General features: G+C 41.1%; 2 long non-coding RNA genes across 3 annotated transcripts; both read right to left on the reverse strand.

Annotated features, from left to right (window-relative positions):
- Window positions 1–331: 331 nt before the first annotated feature.
- Window positions 332–22459, reverse strand: LOC135444537 (uncharacterized). 2 transcript variants are annotated; one of them, XR_010439237.1, is made up of 4 exons: window positions 22290–22459; window positions 13319–13383; window positions 4403–4537; window positions 332–1163 (listed from the first exon to the last, which is right to left on the reverse strand). It is a non-coding gene; the product is annotated as an uncharacterized LOC135444537 (long non-coding RNA). The 2 variants fall into 2 exon arrangements; XR_010439238.1 differs by lacking the exons at window positions 13319–13383; window positions 22290–22459 and adding an exon at window positions 5575–5697.
- On the reverse strand, window positions 6933–8857 carry LOC135444581 (uncharacterized). The gene is made up of 3 exons (XR_010439242.1): window positions 8755–8857; window positions 8169–8272; window positions 6933–7202 (listed from the first exon to the last, which is right to left on the reverse strand). It is a non-coding gene; the product is annotated as an uncharacterized LOC135444581 (long non-coding RNA).
- Window positions 22460–23169: the final 710 nt, after the last annotated feature.

Consider the following 23169-nt stretch of genomic DNA (forward strand, 5'->3'; position numbering starts at 1 on the left):
TACTCCATTTAAACAATGGTTTTTTGCCTTTATTGATAAAGCATTGTAAAGTAACAGAATAAAAAATAACTATTTCCTTTAAAATTTGAGCAAACAAATTTCTCAGGATACAATTATGCATCAGTCAAGCTGTGTTCTATAAAGAGCAAGTTAAGGTCACCAGCAAGTTGAGACAATCATTTTTTTCAAACAAACATTTCTTCTGACAACTGTCAGCTCCAGCAAGTGTGCTCAGTATCCCTCCTGGTTCATCCTACCTGAGGTCTGCATCTAGAGGTGAACAGTGACACAACAGACAAAGCAACACTGATTTCATACCAACAGTCAAAAAACTAAGTACTTATGATTGTTTCCTTCACACTGTTGACTCAGAGATAATGATGGACCACATCTTGACCTCAGTGACACTCATCTTCACCCAAAGGAATACCCAGGCCTTCATCACAGCACAAACACAAGCAGAATTTGTCCATTTAATTAAAGCCTCTGAGTTTGTGCACTGCTGAAGTCAATAAAGGTGAAAGGCCTGAAAAGCAGTACAAAGGGGCAGAAAATCTGACTCAGAGCTCACCAATCCAGGCACATATTTCACAACAGTAATGATACAAAGAGACAAATACACATAATTTTCTACAGTAGGAAAACTCTAGAGGAAAATAATAGTAGTGCACAGTACAAAAGATTACTCAACCTGCAAAAACCATTTCCACTGACCAGAATGGATGCATATTGCTACATCAATAGTTTGGGAAACAAGGAAAATTGAGGGTTTATTACTACATGTCCCTGAAGTTTTGTTAGCCTGTCCTTCACATGTGAACTCTTGTATGAAGCAAGAATGAATGTGTGAAACATGGAAGACTTCAATATTTGACTTTATTTTGTGCTACAGATCATAAGCACCTAGACCATTAATCACTCTCCCTGTTGCATTTACAATGCAGTTAAGAAAGCAGAAACCCTCTTTCTCCCGTCCCACCTTTAAGTTTATGCAGAACACTTCAGGGAACATTGAATGATTGAAATAATTTCTCTTGGCACAATTGTCTTGTTTTCCGTCCTTTATCCTGTTCCATAAATTGGTCAGTCCATATATTAGTGCCTCTCAACATCTTTGAGTACATCTGGCCTCTTCCTCCAGTCAGCTGCAAATGTTGCCTTCCCTGGTGAATAAAAATAGAAATGTTCCTCTTTGTAAATGGAAGATAAAGTCCAAGTTTCCAATTTTATAGCACTCTACCAATTCCCCTGATTTCAGCACACAAATAAGGAACTCAACCAGTTTTCATCCTCCAAAAACAGATGGTCAAAGATGAGCCTCCAGAGATGGAGAGATGCTATAATAGCTAAATACAGATTAGTTTAAAAGCCTCCAAGGGTCACAGCAAGCAGCAGCTTTAAAAAACAGCCATGTGCCACTAAAACATACTTGGCAGCACACACTCACTGCTTCCCAAAGCCAGCATTATGGGTCAGTTCTTGGGAGGCACAGCTGGAAAAGAATTACCCTTTCCCAGCTCTCTGCCAGTCCTAGAAGATGTGTATTTTTCTCTCAGCCACCTGAGTGGCCTCAAAGGAGCAAATCTCTCAAAGTGTTGGATTTTGTCCTGTAAAATTTGATTCCTAGCCAATAAGCTGAACTATAAGCAATAAGTGGCACATATTCATGGGGCACCTGTCAAAGATAGCAAAATAGTCAGTAAAATTACCTGTTTTGGTATATCAGCAGCTTCACCAACATAGTCAGAAATCTCTCAGTGTTTATGCTATACACATTTGAGGTCATTATTTTTTTTTTTTTAACCAGAAAGGCACAACGCACCCCAGTGTACAGAAGCATCATCAGCTTGGTCTCAGCCAGCAAAAGAACATGATCATTTTATGGTTCATGAAAAGTGCTATTTCCTTTCATTTGCTCTCTTTGGAAGTCGTCCCTGCTATGGAGGTTTCACTGTCATAACAAAAAGTGAATCCTCAATTGCCAAAACACCTGAGAGCAGTAGGAAGTAGCCCTTTATACGCACCCTCATAGGAAACCAGCCTGTGTTATATAACAGAGCACAGAGATGCTGTACAGAATACACCGCAAAGTTCGGTTCATACCTGAGAAAAAGCTTAATTTCTGAGTGACTGGGCTTAAAAACATCAACACACACACTTGAATACCCGATACATTTACTTTGTTTAGATAATGCTTAGTAGCACAGCTGTCAAAAATGGTTATAATTTAAAGTGAGCATTCAGAATGTAATGTTCTGTATCAGTACTACTGCTAAGGCTAAATTTTAGGTGATAATTATAATGTTGAACATCTGAGATGAAAGTGTATCATAAAAAACTACTCAAAAACCAAACAATTAATGCTTAAAAACAGAATTCTTTACCAAACTGTCATAAAGAAAATATAAATATTAAATCTTTACTTGGAATGCAGAAATTTACCTTGTAAAATGCTAAAAAACAGATCTCAGAAATTAATTGTTATTTAAGGTAATATTTTTTAATTCCTGAATTAATTTAATTAAATTCTGCATCAGAGAAAAGAAAAATAGGAGGAGGGGAGGAATATTAACAGGAGAGGAATATTAACAGAGAATTATTAAATCATAGAATCATATAGGTTGGAAAACCTATAAGATCATTGAGTCCAACTGCTAACCCAGCACCACCAATAAATCATATCCACAACTGCCACCTCTACACGTCTTTCAATTACCTCCAGGAATGTCAACTCCACCACTTCTCTGGGCAGCCTTATTCATTCCTTGGCAACCCTACTAGTGAAAAAAATTTTCTTAACAGCTGAATCCAACCTTCCCTGGTGCAGCTTGAGGCCATCTCATCTCATCCTGTCATTTGTTACTTGTGATAAGACATATTCAGACATATTTCCCCTTTTGATTTAATTTCAGTGAGAGGTGAAAATTTGATTCATAATGTTTAATATTTGGCAGTCCTTCATCTCTAAAGTGTAAAATACTGCCTGTGCCAGATATTTGTTCTGGAAACATAACTCCCTATGGCTTATATACTGTTCAATTCCTCTTATCCTGAAATATCAGGAGATGGAAAACACTGTCCCTAATTTTAAAATATAGTCAGGACATAGCAAAAAAAGACACAATAAGTGAGCACCAGGAAAGCTCATGGGTCCTAGACTAGATGCCATTTGGCTGGAAGAGACTTCAATGTACAGCTAAACCTGGGAAATTTCATGGTCTTGCTTAATATGAACAATGGCTGAAAAATCTGAGTCTTAATGAATGCCAGCAATGGGTGAAGGGGGCATAATCAAGGCAAGAGCAGTTACTAACTATTGGAATCCTGTGCTCACTTCCTACTTGGTAAATAGCATAGATACAGTTATACTGAAAGCCTTTTATTGGGCACTGTTATTAACAATGGCTTTTGTTGAGTGGAGCCTTGAGGTGTTCATAACTTTATTACAGTATGTAGCATTTGTTCTGGTTTATCTCATACATAAATTCCTAATCTAAAGAGGAATTTGTAAATCCTCATCTTGACCAGCAGGTGATTCTTACTAAAGAAACAGCTCTCCCTGCTGGTTAATTAAGTGATCTGTCATGGCACTGAGTTTGACTCACTTTATTTTATCTGATGGAAGATCTTATTTGTTTCAGAGTTAATGGGTGAGAAATAACCCAGGAACTTCTCCATCTCCAGTGACAAAAGAAAAGATGGTTTATCTGGTTTATTTAAGAAATACATTTAATTCAAACAAACAAAGATCAACCAAAAAACCCACCAAAAAAAAAGAAAAACACACAGAATGAAGCATCAAAGAATAAATTATGAACAGAATTTATGCACAGAAAATTATGTTATTGCAAAAGAAAACAAAAAAGCAAACACTCATCTCCAGTAGCTAATATAAGTGCTATTCAGAAAGAATTTACTGCTTTTCTCCAAGTACTAGAGCACCTCCATGCACAGCCTGAACCTACATTCTACTGAGAGTGCTTCCATGAATAAAGGCCCCTTGTCCATTGAGCAGAACAGCAGGAGATAGCAGCTCTGAGCATGTAGCCAGGTTATCTGTTTGACAACAGCTTACAAAATGTAGCAGACACAAATTATTACTTTGGTATTTACTGTCATAAGAGTTACTGCAAAGGCAAATCATTTGGTAACCCTGCACATATGATTATAGCACCATGTTAGAATTACTCTCATTACAAAAAGTGCTTCCTTGATCATAATCCTTCCCCTGCAGATACTCCTGACACTTTTTTGGGAGGGGTGTAGCCCTTAGTGGAATAAAATTAGCATTCTTCACAGATTGATGGTGAACTGTTTTTTACAGGTAACAAAGTGATTCTTGAGACACATGAACATATGAAAATATATTTTTCAATATTTTGGAAATATGATGTTTTGTTACCTTGGCACTTGAGTAGACAAAAACAGGCTTATACATTCCAGGTCTGATTCTTGGATCAGTCACAATGTGATTTTAATTCTCTTCCAAAAGTGGCAACTGGGAACTGCTTTGGCTTACAACATGCAATGGAGAAACCTGAGGTGAAAAAACAAAGGTTGCTCTCATTTACACTGGTGATAGTTTCCAGGCAGAGCTAGGTTAAGTGCAAGACTAAGAGGAAAACAAATGCTATGTGTACCCCATGTATCAGGAGCATCAACATCAGGTCTGGCATACCTGAAACTAGAACTCAGAATTGGCCAGAAATTCAATACCATTCAAGACTAGTTTCTTAGTTACATGCCAGGCACTGTTTTCACTTGTCAGGACATTATTTAGCTTTGAAATAATGTGTACATTTAAATATATAGACAAAAAATACAGCTATTTAAATCCCATTCATCTTTGCAATACTCATCAGGGCATAAAATAAAGCAGCTAGATGTAGAAATGATGAAACACAGCTTATTGCCTGCCTTTAAAAGACTGCTGGATTTGACAGCAGCAGACTAGCCAAAAATTAGCACATAAACTATGAGATTAAGATCATTGCTAAAAGGTAATAAGGATCATTGTAAAAAAAATCTTGGAAAGCATCCACATATCTGACCAAAAGGATGAGATTTACATCTATGCATAAGGGACTACTCTTACAAGTTGGGTCAGTATGAAAGCAATCTGAGGTACAAAGCTCAAAAAGTGTTGATAAAACCATTCTTTGTAGTCCCAGAAAAGGTGCCTGTATATGTGTGTGTGTGTGTGTGTGCATAATATAATTGTTATGCAAAATCTCCCAGGAATTCTGGGATGATGGGGGGAGAGAGGTGACAACCCTCACTCTATTCTGTGCTGTTGCAGCCTTATCTTGAGTCCTGCGTGCAGTTTTGGGCACCAAAATACAAGAAAGTAATAAAATTATTAGAGAGCAACCACAGGAAGGTTACAAAGGTGGTGAAGAGTCTAGAGGGAAAACCATATGAGAAGCATATGAGGTCACTTGGCTTGTTCAGCCTCTGGTACATGGTGTGACTCTAGGGGATGTGCTGTGTCAGGAGTTGGACTTTGGGACCCCTGTGGGTCCCTTTTAACTCAGGACATTCTGCAATTCTATGGTTCTATTCTACAAACATTACCCCAGATACTATAGAAGGGTGAGCTGCTCATATTGCACCAAAGAGTGCCAAACAGCCCCTTTCTTCAGCAGGCTTCCACACCAATTTCTTCCTTGTCTTGCAGCTTGAAGAGACTGCAGTCTATTCATCTACCTGTCAACAATATCAAGACTTTCAACTCATGCAGCATCATTGCAAGTACATTTCTCAAAGCACACAGTTTAGTTTTAGAAAGGTTTCTTCAAAATAATAAAAATATTGTAGGTTTGTTGAAATGTCATCAGATGACAACAGCAAGAATTTACCTTTCTTTTTTAATCAGCCTTTACAGCAGAGAGATGCCACAAAGCATAACATGCAATGCCTGTTGCACAGTTGAACACCACAAGCTGAAAAAGGATCTCAGTCTCCCCCTCTTGTTTGTGCAAGGCACATTCTTGTTTTCTCAGCCCTTTTTTGGAGGGTTGCTTGTTCTCCCACTTTAATAAGACACTTCTGCAAGGACCAGAGCTGAAAAGTGCACACAAGCTACTGAGCTTAGCTTTGTGTTTGGTACATGGGAGACAAACAGACGGCTGGTCAGACAGACAGATTTTATACAAGGTTGTTCATCTAGACTTGTTATGAAGGGAAGGTGTTAATAAATGATGCAACACATGAAAGAGTGAACAGAAACTCTGGTTATATTTCATGTCATATTCCAAACACATCTTCAATTCTGAAATGCTTGAGTTATATAGGCTTTATGGGACATGAAGACTACAGCAGGAAATTAATTGCAGTTTGGCATGCTACGTGTGAAGAGTAAATATCCAGAAAAAAAGAAATACATTAGAATGTTTCAAGTAAAAAAATTAATTAAATTTTCTAGCTCCTTACTTCTAGAGCAAATCATTTTACTGTGAAATGACCAGAGGGAGAGCTACCACATCATGCTTTTCCCATGTTTACTGCAACAATTAATATCTGAGAGACAGTATGAATTTGCCGTGAATATACCCTTGACACAGATTTCCTTCTTTCCCAGCTCAAAGCCATTGTGCAAGACATCAGGTCACTAAATCTCTAACATGGAGGGAAGGGAAGGGAAGGGAAGGGAAGGGAAGGGAAGGGAAGGGAAGGGAAGGGAAGGGAGGAGGGAAGGGAAGGGAAGGGAAGGAAGGGAAGGGAAGGGAAAGGAAGGGAAGGGAAGGGAAGGGAAGGGAAGGAGGAAGGGAAGGGAAGGGAAGGGAAGGAGGGAAGGGAAGGGAAGGGAAGGGAAGGGAAGGGAAGGGAAGGGAAGAGGGAAGGGAAGGGAAGGGAAGGGAAGGGAAGGGAAGGGAAGGGAAGGGAAGGGAAGGGAAGGGAAGGGAAGGGAAGGGAAGGGAAGGGAAGGGAAGGGAAGGGAAGGGAAGGGAAGGGAAGGGAAGGGAAGGATCAATTTTATAGCTTAGAAGAGATACTGAGAAGTCAGTAAACAAGATCTCTGAACTGAAATGTAGAGTTATTGAGACTCCTGTTTCAGCAAGTTACTGAATGTTGTTCTCAATGGAGACCATTGCCAACTGAAGGGCCTGTAGTCAGTGGCTTTCCCCCTGTCAAGTGTCTCATCACATCAGCTTGGAGTGCACTTTCCAGATCTCCAGACAGGTTACTTTTCACAAGAGAACCTGTCAAAGAATGGGAAATAAACAAGACAAAATCAAAGATCCAGCCCACACCTCATAGATACCACCAGCAGCAGCCAAAATTTTTTATTCTTGTAGTTATGTGTAAAAATAGAGACAATGTTTTCAGTCACATGTTTGGGTTCCTGGTCCTGGGTTGATTTTGAATCCAACATTTGCTTCCAATTATAACAGATTTCATGACATGAAGTTTTAGGTTGGTTGCACAAAACAAACAAAAGCCAGAAGTCTGGGACTGGAGGAGTGTGATTTTTCAAGGCTTTTGAGCAAAAAAAATGTTGCTATAATTTTGACAACATAATTTAGCAGCTTTTATATAGAGCAATCTACACCTCCGCCCCTCTCCACCTCGCCTCCCCCTCTGGTATTGTCTTGCCTGTCAATTATTGGAAGAAGAGCCTGTTCTTTAAAAGGCTTTTAAATTATTGGAAATTATTTGGAATATATTCTAAAAGCTCTTGAAAGAAAGAACACTGCCCCCACATACACACAGATCAGAAAGTATTTATTTGTATTGTCAACTTAAATGTGCAGGATTAACATGAGAGTTTATCTGGCTAACAGCACCAAGGATCATCAGCAGTGCTGACCTTTGCTCGAGCTGTGGGGATATTAAAAGGCACACCTAGTGCTCCAAATCCCTGACATGACATCACTGTGCCCATTCCATTTGGTACCCATGATACTGTGAGCCACAGTGAGGGAGTTTGGGGCCATGACACTCCAGGGAGAGTGCTGCAGTTAATGTATGCACTCCAGCAAGCAAAGCAAGGCAGCTGCACCATTCTGCCAAGTAAGCAACTTTGTTGTTAATGTGGGGTTTGTTTGCTCTGATACATAACAGACACATTCAAGTTCCTTCAAACTATCACTCTGACTGGCATTGAAAGATATTGTATTATAAATTTTACATTATAATAGTGTTTACTGGCAGAATAAATTGCATACCTGTATTGAAGTGATGGAAAAAAGACATCACTCATTATCACATTGAGCAGCATGCTGAATGCAGCAGTGAACAGTGATAATCGTGCCAGCTAAAGCAATTTTACCTATGAAAAGTTGTTCAGACGTAAGAGAGACTGCTAATGTCTTACACAAGGCACAGCTATTTCCTATTTGTTTCTGAGAAGAGCCTTACTATTCATTGATATCTCACAAATTTCCTAAATGCGATGTACATTAAAGGCATAAAAATTATTTCTCTATTTTCTTCACAGTCTTCTTTTATCTCCCTCATATCTATCTTTCACATCACCAGCTGTTGGTTTTCCATATTTTAAGTCATGTCACACAAATTAGAAATAAGCATTTGGTTCAAATGTTGCTTTACAATTCACCCCCAGTCCCTCTGATCTCTCCTAAAATGGTTTCCAAGACATTTCTCCGGAGAGACCCATGTATCACCTAAACAATTTTCATTTCCAAATTTAGCCTTCATCTGAGCCAGGGCTGTGAGGAGCTGATTCACTTGTCTTCCTTTAAATCTTACTTTCTCATTGCTAATATACTTAGATGAGTTTCATCTTCCTACCTCTGCCTACCAGTAGATATTTAGGGTGGTCTTCACTGCCAGGTAGGATATCTTATTTTAGGCACCAACATGTAGGACTCTGCAGGCTCCTGAAGTGTCTGAGCTCTCAATACAGTCCATGCAGATCTGGTTAGTGAAACCCAGGTGCAATTTATCCAAAGCAGGTAATAAGCATACCTTAGCATTTGCTGCCTGGCTCCAGCTGCTGAAGGAAATCAATTTCTCTAGGGCCTCCGTCACACACATCAGCAGCATGCAGAGGTCTTCAACAATATAATATGCGTGGTAGAGTCTTAAAGCATGTTTATGCAACTGAATTAGGCCCTAGACCTCTGGTACTCATTGCAGAAGCCAATCCCTCACTGCCAGACACCCAGGTGCAGATGAGTCTCTCTCCAGAAGCTAGGTGAGATGATACTCATTGACAGCTCTCAGTTTCACTATCTGGCTACATCTTGGAAGTTCAGCTCAATTACACAGCACTGCCCCTCCAAAGCTTTTCAGAACCAGTCCCCATTGCTAATTGCACTTCATGTCTTTGAGGATCTTGTCCCCTAAAGGTCTGCTATCGTTGCAACCAGATTTACTTAGAAAAGAGAAGGAGAGCAAACACAGCTGTGCAAGTTATCTGTGCTTAGCAAACTCCTGAGTGTCTGTGACCCACAGGACTATTTCATAGTGATATTTCAACCATGGGGGCTCAGCCCAGAAAGGAATGTCTGGGTGCCAAACTAGGAGCAGAATTTCTGAGGAAGCACTGCTGCCACAGGGAGCAGAGGCAGTGCAGGGAGAGGATGTGGCAGCTCAGGCTCTGCTGTGTCACTCAGTGCAGTGGCTCCTCTGCAATTTCCTGCGCCAAGGTAAGGATTTTTTTGATAGAAATCAGGTGACATCAGAAAGGGATGAAAGGGGCTTTCAAGGGTCTTGTTCTACAACTGAAGATGCATCTCTAAGGGCCAGCATCTGAGAGGCATGTTGCCATAATTAAATACATTAAAACACAGATCATATGAGTTATAAGAAGTGTAATAAGGGAGTACTAATCTCCCCACCATTGCAGTTCTTCTTAAAATATGGAGAAAATATGAAATATGTCTCAGACTCTCTATAATCCAGCAAAATACCCTGCTATGTATTGGCCAAGATAGCAATGTGCCACCTTTTGAGAAAAAAAGTCTTTTTCATGTACCGGTTGTCATGTTTCTTCCAAAAGAATAATAAAATGGGAAAGAAAAAGAGAATACTATTAAAGAGAAGCAGCACTGTTCTGTGAATTCCTTTTACTTGGCTGTGTTGGAGAAAGTGGGGGAGTATTTTTAAAGATTGATGATCATCTCCTTCTCCCTGCTCAAAGGTCACAGCCTTCATTAAAAAGTTTGACTTGTCTGCCATGGGACATATATTTCTCATTTAAAATACTGCAGTTCAAGCCAGTTGCTGGTTCTAATATCAAGTCTCTTTTAACAAACAATATAAAGCATGGCACCTCTATGTTCAAGACAGAAACAGTCCACAGGATTATGAGATATACTAAAATTAAAATGATATCCAAAGAAAACTGTAGGTGAAAAACAAAAGGAGATAGATTGAAAATTGGAACTATGGAAAAATAAAAGTGCATTGTTAGAGCTGTTTTTTCATTAATAAAAATTATTATTTCTCTAAAATGTATGTTATCCATGCATTTATCTACATTTCTGTTTGTTTGTCATTTACCTGTTTTCCACCTGCCTGAAAGTAAACACGTATTTGGAAAAGCAAGTTAAATTGTCTTCCTCAGCAAAAGGAGGAGTGAGAGATAAAAAGAAGAGTGGAAAATTATGAAAAATCTTGGTGTAATCTGAATAGCAATGAAGTAAAAGCTACTCCTTGATGTGCCTATGAATCCTGTAAATGAAGTGGCCCTTGAATTAAATTAATTTAAAATCTGGCAAATATTACTCGGCATGTTTGTCAATGTGCTGTATAATTATTAATTTGTTCATTGAGGCAACTATATAAATAAATAGAAAGCAGAATGCCATGATTAAACTAACATTAGAAATCCAGGGTCAAGGAGCCCTGTTATACAGGGATCTAAATAGCTTTCCCAGGTCCTATTTTTACATCTCCATACAGATCTGCAGGTCTGTAACTGCGAATTAATTGGCACACATTTAGATGCCAACAGAGCTTTTGTATTCTCAGTGCACATTTTGTCTTCTCAGAGTGAGATGTTAGTAATGGAGGTTTTAATATTACCCCTAGGGGAGCACCAGAAAATCTTAACAATTTCCTTCACTAGAGTATTTTCATTAGAGCTAAATGCTGTGCAATTTACATTTGAAATCAGGTGTAGGGTAAGTATAATGTGACAAGACATGTTGCAATGTTAGGGTTTTTTTGTTCAAATGTTCCTTATTTACTGCAATATACCTTCAAAAGATAAGCATGCAATTAAAATAAATATCTTGATTTTTAACCACTCCTAATTGAACTGTTATTGGGATAATAGGAGCACAAAATAGAATCAGTTTTAAAAGGACCCAAAGCACAAGATTAAAATATTACTCTATTTAAACAAGAATGTTTCAGGCAAAATAGGTTCTGCGGAACAGAAATGAGTTCATCATAAGTAAATCAGACCAAACCCTTTCTTTGTAGAATTAATTCAACCTTGTGGTGCTTAAAATGCCAAGAACTCTGCATAACTCACAGGGGAAAAAATAAATCCTACTTTTTCAACACAAAAAAACCCTCCAAAACTGAATTGGTACTTAAAAAAATAAAATGTATTCATTAATAAGGGCATAATGCAGTAAAGAGCTAGAGAACCAAACAAAAGAGGACTGACAAGTACCTGAGGTTGAATTTTGGTAGTTGGTCTGGTATGAAATTCTACTCTGCCAATGTCTGCACCTCAGAGCACCTATATTCCATCACTGTCTTGCTTTTTCATAGCAACAAAAGAAGAAACTGCACACCTACAACAGCCTCAATCCAATCAGGGCGTCCTTCATGCCCAAACCTGATCACAGGACCTACTGTTTAAATATTTCTCTACAAAAAAATCCCTAATAGGCTCAGTCAGACCAGGGTTATTATTGAAGGAGGTCCCTAGAGAAGGTAGAGGATTGCAAGACCTGCCTGGAGCCCTCTAAAACTGAGAAAATAAAACTACTGCCAGCAGCAGGAAGAGAGGAGGAACCAGCAATCATTTCAATCTGCTGTTCTGTAAAATGACAGCCAGCCCAAAGTGCCACAGAAATCCACATTACAATGAAAAAGGTCTAAGCACAAAGGGTCAGACCCAAAGGGCTGGGATGGTTACAGGACTATCATGACATATCCACATGCAACACAGCCCCCTTGGGCTGAGAAAAGCACAGGAGAGAGGAAATTGTCTCATTGCTTTCTTCCTTGCATAGCCAGGCAAAAAAAAATACCAAATTACCTTGGAAGTCAAAATATCCATCTCACCTTACCAGGCTGTACAAGTTAGGCAATGGCTACTACTGTCTGCATAGCAGCAATGAAGAAAGGGTTTAGATGGTATGAGATTTGTCACCCTTCATGTTGCCTCTCTCCTGCCTCTGGACACACAGGGAGTCTAAAGCCAATTGTCACCTGAAGGGAGAGGAATCAAGCACAGAGACTCACACCTTGTCTGGACAGGACCAGGCTTTGGTCAGTGCACCCACAAAGGTGAGCAACCACAGCAGTCTCTCATATTCTCACACTCAAACTCATGAAAACACAGCACCTAGATCTTCTGGTATGACTGCAACTTTGCAGTGCTCTGCTGTTAAGGGCTCTGGGAGTTTTCACAAGAAAACTTACTGAATACAAGACAAACTGAAACATGAACATTCAAGGTTCTTCCATCCTTGAGGATGGGTGAAACTTAAGAGTCTTCTAAAGAATTTGCCAAATATTATTATTTCTGAGAGCAGCAATGAATGGTTATGATGTCTTTGTAACCTAATAGATTTCTATGAAGTTTTCACTGCCATCTCAATGGCCGTGAAACCTTTGCAAAGCAACAACTAGGCAACCATTTTGTATGATCTTGTCCTTTCACAGCAAAAGGTAGGCAAGGACCTGGGGAGGTACCAGGTCAGCAATGACACCATGCAGTGGTCAGCAGGACAAGGTGAGCAGAAAGAGGAAAAGCTGACCTTGAAAACCTTGCAAATATTAAACAGCGGGGAGAAGAGGAAGAAAAAAGAGGAAGACTAGGAACAAAAATGCTTCACTTCAAAGAGAAGAGATGAGAGGAGATGAGAAAAGAAAAACTCAAGGGGTCATAGGCTTTGTAAAGGCCTCAAGCTGCTAGGCATCTTGCCTCTGTAATGCATAAATAAAACAAAATAAAACAAAACCCAAAGAAATTATAAGATTTTTTGGATGAGGAACACAATGAAATTATATTTAAAATAATTTTAAATGGTAGAGTTGAGGCATAAAATAACCAATATAATTTAAATTCTTTTGAGATTTGTTAGAGAAGTGGTTGCATAGGAAATTGCATGAATATTTTGGAGAAATAATTCTAATTCTGCTTTCCACATAGCTCTGCCCATACCTTAGCCACATGTCCATCGTAATCCCTGATGTTTTTCAGAAGGTTGTTGAAAATGTTGACTATGTCTGAAATGCAAGGAAAAGTACAGTCAAGTTTTCAAATCATTTGGAAGAATGGAAAGCATAGAGAGAGGTTTTTTCCTCTTCAGGGAGGAAAATGAGGTAGGGGGAAAATAACCTCAAAGAATTTTAGAAGCCTACAACGTAGATTTCCCTTCTTGGCTACTTTATGGTCAAAGGAAAGAATGCACATTTCTCTGAAAAACTTATTCTGGCCTATTCTAGGCTATGTTCGTAGACAAACATGGGCTAGGTCATGGAAGTCACAGACAGACCCCACCAGATGTGTTTGAGCAGGAACAGAGCACAGGAGAAGCACCCACATTGCACCCATTTCAATTTGCACAATTGCTAAGGCTGGTGCTCTCTGCTGCCAAGTTGCTGGGTCCTGATCTTGTGACAGTAATGACAATAATGCTTCTCCCCTGGTTTGCTCCACCCGTGGAAAAGAAGTCTTTGTATTCATTGTGCCACTATAAGACAGTCACACAGTCCAGCTTAAGCCACCAGACCCCAGAGTAGGGAGAAATGCTGGATCAAGGAAGAACGAGCACCAGATGCAAGTCTTGGAGGCTGTTGCATCAACTTCTGTTTCTCGGGTGCTTCCTTCTCCAACTTTTCCACCAGCATCACCATTAAATAGCATGACCTCAATTTTGCAGTCTGATGAAACCTCATCAGAGAAAGGCATTTAATTTGTAAAGAGAAGGAATGATAAAACCTTGTTCAAAATATTTTTCAATAATAAAAGACTGGATTTTCTAGAATATCTTTTTTGCATTGGACATGGGCAAAGTGTCTTAGACCTTCTTCCTGTAGATTAATGACAGAAATATTTCAATGCCACAAAGTAAAACATCTCAAGTCTCACTTTTAAAGGCAGAAACATGCAAATGTTTCTGACAAACACTGGCTATCATGGAAGTGCACACTGTGCTCTTCTCTCCCAATAAGGTTATTATTATTATTATTATTATTATTATTATTATTTCATTCTACATCTTTCTGACCTATTATTCTATTCATTATTACATTTATAATATAGCTCTATAGAGTTTAAACAATTGACTTTTTTTCTGTGTTGGTACCTTGTTCAAATGAAGGGGGTTTTTTCTCCTTTAAAGGGTGAGGGGGATATTTTGCTTGTGATGAAAGCTCTGATCTTTAGTCTGGCTTTAGCCATTTCTCACGGGCACAAAACTTGCAGGCACATTTTGCAATGTAATTATTTGTGTCTGCAATCTAGTTACTTAGATGTCTGAGTCCCTGATTGCATCCATAAGTCAGGGACTTGGACATTTAAGTGATCTAAATTGCACCTACAACAATTTGCACCTAAAATGTCAAAAAAGGATATAGCACAGAGGAAAAGAGTTCAAAGATGGGTGATGAGAATAATTAGGGAAGTGGAAAACCTCAAAAATGAAACAAAATGGAACAGAATTGGACTGTTTACCTAAGAGATGAGATGAAATGAATAAAAGAGGAAATTATCGAATGCAAAGGAAATGAGTGTGATAGAAAAGACAAATGAGGCACTTTTACCCCCCACCTTTTACCATAAGAACAAAAAGACATTTCAAAAAATTTGAGCATGTGAGATTGAAAATTCATACAAAAAGAGATACACCAACCACATGACATAGTGAATCCAACAGGACTCAGCAGAAGATGAAGCATCTCTTTGGATTGAGGAATGCTCAAAACATTTAAAAGGCAGAAATTTCAGAGAAAAATTACTTGCTTTTCTTCTTCAAAGCTTCAATTTTTGGTTTTTTGGGCTTTTCGGTTTTTTGCGTTTTGTTTTCTTTCCTTTTTTAATAATGTCAGGGTGGAAAGAGTCTTTCTTGAGGATCCAGTTAACTTAGATATGCCTGAAACTGGTTTCCTTGTACCTTGCCTCTGAGGTATTTAGGGTTGCCTCTGGTTTGTCACAGGTCACTGGGAGAAGAGATGAAATTAAATGAGATCCTTGTCAGTTCCAGCCACTCCTCCTGGGAGGACACACAAAACCAGGAGCCCTTTCAGAAGCTGCCATAGTAGAACTCAAGAGAGCTGTAGACTGGAACCTTGCATCTTTTCTACCTGGGTAATGGGAAATGTGACTGAGAAGTTAATATATTTCATAACAGGGAGTGTCATTACATATTTAAAGAACTAGAATGTGAATTACTGCAGGGACATTTTTTTACAAGAAAATCTGCACCTGAGACAGATTATTGGAAGAGACATTAAATGGAGTTGGCTAAAAACATGCCCCATATTCCACAACAAAGAGGAAAGTTATTACTCTATTCTCAGTAATAGAGAAAGAAATGGATTTTCTTTTTCTTAAAAAAAGAAAAACACATGAGACATGTATACACTACCTCTGAGTATTGGCTAATAATTTTGTGATCAAAAGAAAAATACAAGGAAGAATTCAAGAAAACTTGTAAAGAAAGAGAGGTGGCAAGGACACTGAGCAGTACACAAAATATTCCATTAGGTACTCTCACAGCGCAGATCACCAGTGTCTGAACCAGCAACCACACTCAGATAGATTTGACTTTTACAAGAAAACATAGTTAGCAAACCATTGTGTTTTCATGCCAAAAACTGTTTTGCTAAAGAACTGCTGATCTGTTCTAAGAGTTCCTCTGCTTCAAAGCCTGATCTCACCTAAGCTGGTCTGTCCCTCCATACAGTTGAATTTGATGGTACAGATGTTGTAAGTCTCCAGCAGAGCAGAAAGAGAAACACACATCAAAAACAGATATAACTTGGGAGTTTACACATTTCCTGAGCTGTAGGGGGTGTGGGTTGAAGTCTCATCTGGAAATCAGACAGAATGTAGATTTGGAAACGATCTTTCACAATCCTAGAGGAGATCCCTAGAGAGCCATAACAGAGATGATTTATCAGATGTCTTTTCAGCCACCATCTCTGGAGATGCTTCAAAGACATGCAGATGTGGCACTCAGGGATATATCAGAGAGGTGGTGCTTAGGGACATGGTTAAGTGGTGGACCTGTCAGTGTTAGCGTTAGAGTTGGACTCAATGATCCTAAAGGTTTTTTCCAATCTACATGGCTCTGTGATCCTATGAGATGGTTCCAGGCTTGACCACCACAAAACACAGGACCTAAAGCCAGGCTGCTTTCTTGACCACCTTGGCCTACCTGGTTCCTCCAGTTAGTCTGGTAGTTTTCAGAAATGCCTCTTGTTCATTCCTAGTATCATCCCTTGTATCACAGACAGGCTCTGGAGGTTTGAATCAATTCCATAAAATGTAGGGAACTCCAATGCACTAAAAATGCCTTGCCTGGATAAAAATTATATCCCATGTGTTGATGCAAGTGTAGGAAAAAACTGAAATATGGATATTTAGAAAATGTAATACAGGTGGGTAGAGGACTAATTCCAGTTTCCAGCAAAATACAAAGGCCTTACTATAGGCATACATAACCCTGGAACAGGATTCAACAAAGCAATATGATGTTTAAGAGGTTAGGATAAGAGAAGACAAAGATGCTCCTTTGGCTGAACAAGTAAATAAGGAAATAACTACAGAATATGGAATAAATAAACAAAGTGGAATTAGAGAGATTTAAAGAGCTGAACTATACAATCAGAGCAATAAAGTAAGTGATTTTGACAGGTCTGGGGTCAAGGAACAAGAGAGAGACAAAAGCAAGCAGATTAAAAGTCATTGCAGTGTTCAATTGCAGCTGAGACAATGGTGGCATGAATACACACTTTAGATCCTGCAATGAAGAGTTCAGACAGTATCAGAGATTTTGGCAACTCTTTGGATTTCATAGACAAGGAGACTTAATATGCAGTATTTACTTCTTCTGATTTCTTCCCCTTTGTGTGAGTGAATAGATGTCAGATTGTTTGGTCAGCTTAAACTCCTTTGAAACTGGAGGGGCTAATTGACAACTTTCATTTAAAGGCAAGTGTAAGAATCCAGAATGGTCCTTTTGTCCACTGAGTTGTTGAATCAATAGCCACGCACTGACAATATGTGCAACAGTCCAAACAAAGAGGTGCTTCCAAGGCTAAGGAATTTTGGGGAGATTTGAAAGTCTGTGAGACAAAAAAGAAAGCACAGTTGTTACAGCAACCTTCAAGGAGACACTAGACACAGCCTAGATATGCAAATCTCAGAAAAACTTGGAGAAAAAATATTCTCAGCTGATTGATGGTTAAAGGGCACTTGGATCTGACTGTGTCTAAAGCTGTTTGAGAGAATGTTAGCCATCCCAGGTCAGAACTGTGCCAGGGACCACTTTCCATATTTAACAGCACATCCCATCTCCAGTGTTGGGAATGCTCCCAGTGCTATCCCAAGTCACTAGAGCAGATGTACCCACCCTGACCCTGACTCTGGGGCTGCTGAGTAGAGGCCAGGCTGCATCTTCAGGCTGAATTTGGGGGAGGCAGAGGGAGAGAGGAGCTTCCCTCCTGATATTTTGCTGTGTTGGAATGGTACCCATCTCTTCTCACACTCTCCCACCAGCTGTACACAAACCAACATAGGCTGTTTCCCAGAGAAAGGCAGGGCAAAGTGAAGAGGACTATGTAATGTGCTGGATGCTACAAGTGTTTGTTACATTACAGGATGCCTGAGCAGTATCAGAGAAGGCACTCAGCTGAGCAAAGATGTATTAAGAAGACTTTAACATTCATCCGTTTTCCAAGCCCTACCACTGGGCTACATTCTGTTGAAAACAAGTGGTTGCCTTCCTATTTTGGCCAGACTTCAACTACTGCAGCTACAAGAAAACACATAGCCACCTTTGTTTTCCCATCTGGGCCCCAGCAAAGGGAAAAAGATAATTTTTTTTCTTTTTTGCCCTCTGTTTGTTCCTTCTGCCTCCTCTTTACTATTTTCCTTTTTCTAGGAATCCACAGACCACTTTTGCTTTTCAAGCATTTCGTTTTTTCCTTATTAAGTATTTTTGGAAAATATTGCCTCCTGTTGGCTCCTTCTCTATTCTTTCATGTTTATTCCTAGTTAATGTTAAATGGCCAACACCAGGTAAACACAATGCCGACACTTAAAGATAAGCTCAATCTATAGCCCTTGTAGAGAATTTTTTTCAAATTACAAATTACTTCATCCTAATGTAGCAGTTGATAATAGCCAGATGAGTCATATATAGGAAGTACCTAGTTCTCTTCTGTCTCTCTTACTGTGGAAAAGTTTTGGAAAATAGGGTTGTCTTTTTCCTTGTTAAGGAAAGACATTTTTGTCACTGAAAATGTCTCAGAAAGGAACCTGGGCCAGGTCTCTGTCATGCAAAGGAAGAAAGTATTGAAAATCTCAAATGTGTTAAAACCAGAATTTATTGCTTCACCTCATTCAAAATAGAAACAGGCAACTCAAAAATTTCCACCTTTCAAAATAAAACAAAACCACATAGCATGATTGAACTCCAGGCAGATCAAGTCTTTCCTCAAGAATTAAGTTTGAGAAAGGGCAAGAAAAAATATTAGCAATACAAGGCCTTCACACTCTCTTTTTATCTAAAAAAAAAAAATGTACTTTTTGAGTTTTTGCATTCATTTTCATTCCTCTCTTTGAACACTCTCATTAAGCAAAAAGCTGATTCACTTTTCATGTAAGTTCACTGAGGAGAGTTTTTACGCACTTCAGTGGATTTAAGTCACATGGAGTTGGCTTAGGTAGTCACACAGGAATTGTGTTCATCCTATACTCCACCTCCCACTCACTTACAGAGATTTTTGAACATGCCTAATAAATGTAAGGTCCCAGTAGCTAACTGTGTTTTTGTTGAAGTCCATGGGTTGTTCTCAGGATCACTGAGACAACACAGAGAGGTTGAAAACCTACTTTGAGATCTTGAGAGACCATTATCTGAGAGGGTTAAATACAAATACTATTCATCTGTCAAGAAAGATAGATTACCTATTGCCTATTACCTAAAGTCAATTACCTATTCAATCACACTGCATCTTAAATTGGGGAATTTCTAAAAATTGAGCCAGCCAAGTACAAGCAATGGCTGCAGGGAGTTGTTCCTCCATAAGGAAACTGAGTAGCAAATTAACTGGTCGGACAGACTTTTTGCTGGGAGTCAGTTCCCATTCTGTTAAACTACATTAATTTTTCCTTATTTAAGTTTGTCAATTGTTGTTTTTAACATGAACATGCAACTATAAATCTGTGCTGCTTTCAGTGAGGGTGTGAAATAATGCAAGAGAAGTTAAAGAGGAGTTTATGCTGCAAAAATATTTCTGTTATGGAGTTAATTTCATATCATTTTATTCTTCTCAAACTTATAATTTTCTACTGCTCATACATTTTTATGGCCACAAGTGATTGTTAGCATCATCTAGTCTGACATGCAGCATAGCAAGGGCCAGAGAAGTTCATCCAGTAATTCTTGCATTGATCCCAACAATTTACATTTGGATTAGAGTGTATCTTCTACAAAGATAACCAGTCTTCATTTAAAAACTTAAAAGCAATGAAAAAAATTTCTGCTACACCTCCTGGCAATCTTTCTGAATAGTTAATTAAATGTTAAAAATCCACAATTTATTTCCAATGTGAATTTCATTCTGTGTTAACCTTAGCCACTGGGTATCCTTGCTGCAGTGGAGGTCTCCAGTCATCCTCACATTTCCCAGTGCCAAGGAGTTAAGAGCCTGGCAGCTGGGAATTTCTTGTAAAATATTTCTGTTGCTCAAAGGTGTTAATTCACTAGAGAATTAGCCATGATTCATGGCCAAGCACCATCCCTGCAATACCCCATCCTGACAGCTGATCCCTGCAACTCTCCACAATGGGAAGTACCCAGTGGGAGCCCTCAGCAGAAAGGATAGCAGTGAAGTTCCATAAACCAGGCTCATGTCTTGGAATCACATCTCCAAGCTGAGCAGAGCCCACCCTGGCTGCCCTGGAGAGGCAGCTTATGGCTATCAGCTCCTGACAACATAGACACAACCACAGCATTAACAGGTGCTAACCCCAAGGATAAACACCAAGGGGCATGGAAAATGTGATCAGAGCAGACCAGATAATTAATCTGTATGTTAGAAGGCCATGGCAGAAGAGACAGTGTCCTACTTGAAGAAGAGGCTCAGAGGTAAGCAGGGACTTGCAGCCACATTTCTTATTTACAGCTGAAAAATAATTGGGTACTTACAAGCCAAACACTCAGAAAACCAAGTTTCATCCATTCCATCTTCATATCCTCGCTTAATATATGGGTATTTCATCTGCAAAATTATTTTAGATGCTTGCAAAGTGGCCCTAATGTAGCCAGCACTGCTCATCCTCCCTCCCCACCAGTCTGCTGCGGGGCCTGCTGTGCTACTGTCATGCTATTAGCATTCCTCCAAAGTCACAGAAATGCTGGGATGTACCTGATGCATTCAGAAACCCAGCAGGTGCCTTCTGCAGGTACTGTGTGTCCACGCAATGCCAGGAAGCAGTCATAAACTTAACACAGTAGTAAGCTGTGTAATTTTTAGATAACAGCTACTTACATAAGTACAGAAATTGCTACATTTTATGTGTACACATTGTTCACATTCCAATTATGGACCAAGACCCAGTGCATGCAATTAGTATTTAGGAGCAATACATTATTTTTTTTTCCCAGTATGCCACTCTGTGATCTGAAAATGCTGGTCGGTTCCTAAGTTACTTTGCGTGTGTCAATGCAATTTCCCCTCAGTCCCAGAAGCTTCTGGAGCACCTAAATAATGTCATGAGGGCCTAATAATTGCATCCAGGGAGATTCCCATACAATTTTCATCTTTTACTATATGTTTAGCTTATGTAGACGTCAGTATCATTTGGCAAATTGCATCTGGAATACACGGGGAGGCTGAGGTGTAAAAATACGCTCTCGTGCCTCATGGCAGCCCCGGTGCGAGGTATTATCCTTTAATGCCATGGAAAGGTTCCAGCTACCTGACACGAGGACAGGGCTCAGCGACGCTCACTGAGTAATTTCCCTCCTTGAGCTTTATTTGCAACACCGAAGCTTTTGCGTTGCAAACGGAGACATTTTAATATTTTAAATGGGTGTCGACCCATTCTCGCTGCGGTGAAGGCGAGGCCATGCGGGTTTGCCTCGCTCGCCTCCCCGGGGGTCGGGCAGAGGCTCTGGGAGAGGCCCCGCCGGCTCCCAGCGTCACTCGCCCTGCACGGCACGGCTTCCCCTGCCCGAGGGCCGACCGACCTGCAGGATGCCCGGGGACAGGGGGCACGGCTGCGAGCGGGACGGGGCGGAGGACCCAGCCCTGCCCTTGCCCAAGCGCCGGGGAGCGAGGGCAGCGCCGGGGCCGGAGCCGGCGGCGGGGCAGCGGCGGCACGGCCGGGAACGGCCGCCGGGGGGCAGCGCGAGATCGCCCAAGCGCCGCCGCCGCCTCGCCTGGGCCCGCACCGCCCGGCTCCTGCCCGCTCCTGTCCGCACTGCCCAGCTCCAGCCTGCACCGCCCGGCTCCTGCCCGCTCCTGTCCGCACTGCCCCGGCTCCTGCTCGCACCGCCCCGCTCCAGCCTGCACTGCCCCGGCTCCTGCTCGCACCGCCCCACCAACCCGCACTGCCCCGGCTCCTGCCCGGCTCCTGCCCGCACCGCCCGGCTACAGCCCGCCTCCTGCCCGCACCGCCCTGCAGGGCCCGGTGCCTTCCCGCACCGCCCCGGCTCCTGCCCGCGCTCGTCCTCGCGAGTGCCCGCTCCGGGCAGACCGCTGCCTCTTCTGCCAGGCAGCCTGCGACAGGATGAGAGGAACAGTCTTTAGCTGCGCCTGGGGAGGGTTAGGTTGGACATTGGGAGAAATTTCTTAATAGAAAAGGTTGAGTAGACATTGGAATAGGCTGCCCGGGCATGTGGTGGAGTGACCGTCCCTGGAGGTGTTTAAGGAAGGACTGGGCGTGGCACACTCACTGCCATGGTCCAGTTGACAAGGCGGTGTTCGGTAACAGGTTGGATTATCTTGGCGGTCCTTTCCAACCTAAGCGATTCCGTGATTCTGCTCCCGCGGGCCGAGGCCCAGCACAAGGCGGCCCCGGCGCCCTCTCCCTCAGCCGCCGGCCCGGCCCGGAGCCCGCGCTCCCCGAGCGAGAGGCCGCACGGGGTATTTATTTAAGGAGATTTCACTCAGGAGCTGCTGATCAAAGCTAATGCAAAATAAATGTCTCTCTTTAATAGCCTGATTTCTCGCAGCCCTTGACACTGGAAATTGGGATTTCCCCGTGCCATTAGCACTTAGCAGTAGGCGCTCCAACCCAGCCAAGAACAAGGGATTAAGAGGTATTTGTCTAAACTAATTTCTCTCTCTATACCGAGTCTATAGAGACTGGTGTTACTCTGCTGGAATTGTGCAACACGGCTAATTGGCTACAAATTTAACAGTGGCAGGGCTCCCACCGCCGGTTCATTATCATTGCCGCCGCTCTCCCTTGGAGCGCGGGGCACCTGGGCTGCCCTGCCCTGGGCAATGAGCGCCGTGCATGGGCCCGGCCCTGCGGAGGAGGACGAGAGCCCTGTCCTGCCTCCCTGGGGAGCCAGGCTGCCTTGTGCTAAACAGTCAAGCCATTAAAATCATCATTGTCCTAGAAAAGGGAAAGATGTAGCACAGGGACTGCAAAATTTTATTTTGGTGAACGATCATTCAGGATGGATGTTGACTTTTTTGCACAGATATTATGCCACTAGTCATCTCTCCTCCACTAAAAGGGGGACAGACACTTGTAATATTTGGCTGTGATTCCTTGAAATTCCTCCCTCCAGGCTGTTTTGCACCTTGACTCCACTGTTTGCTTCT

The sequence above is a fragment of the Zonotrichia leucophrys genome, chromosome 1 (assembly GCF_028769735.1).
Source record: "Zonotrichia leucophrys gambelii isolate GWCS_2022_RI chromosome 1, RI_Zleu_2.0, whole genome shotgun sequence".
Lineage (NCBI taxonomy): Eukaryota > Metazoa > Chordata > Aves > Passeriformes > Passerellidae > Zonotrichia > Zonotrichia leucophrys.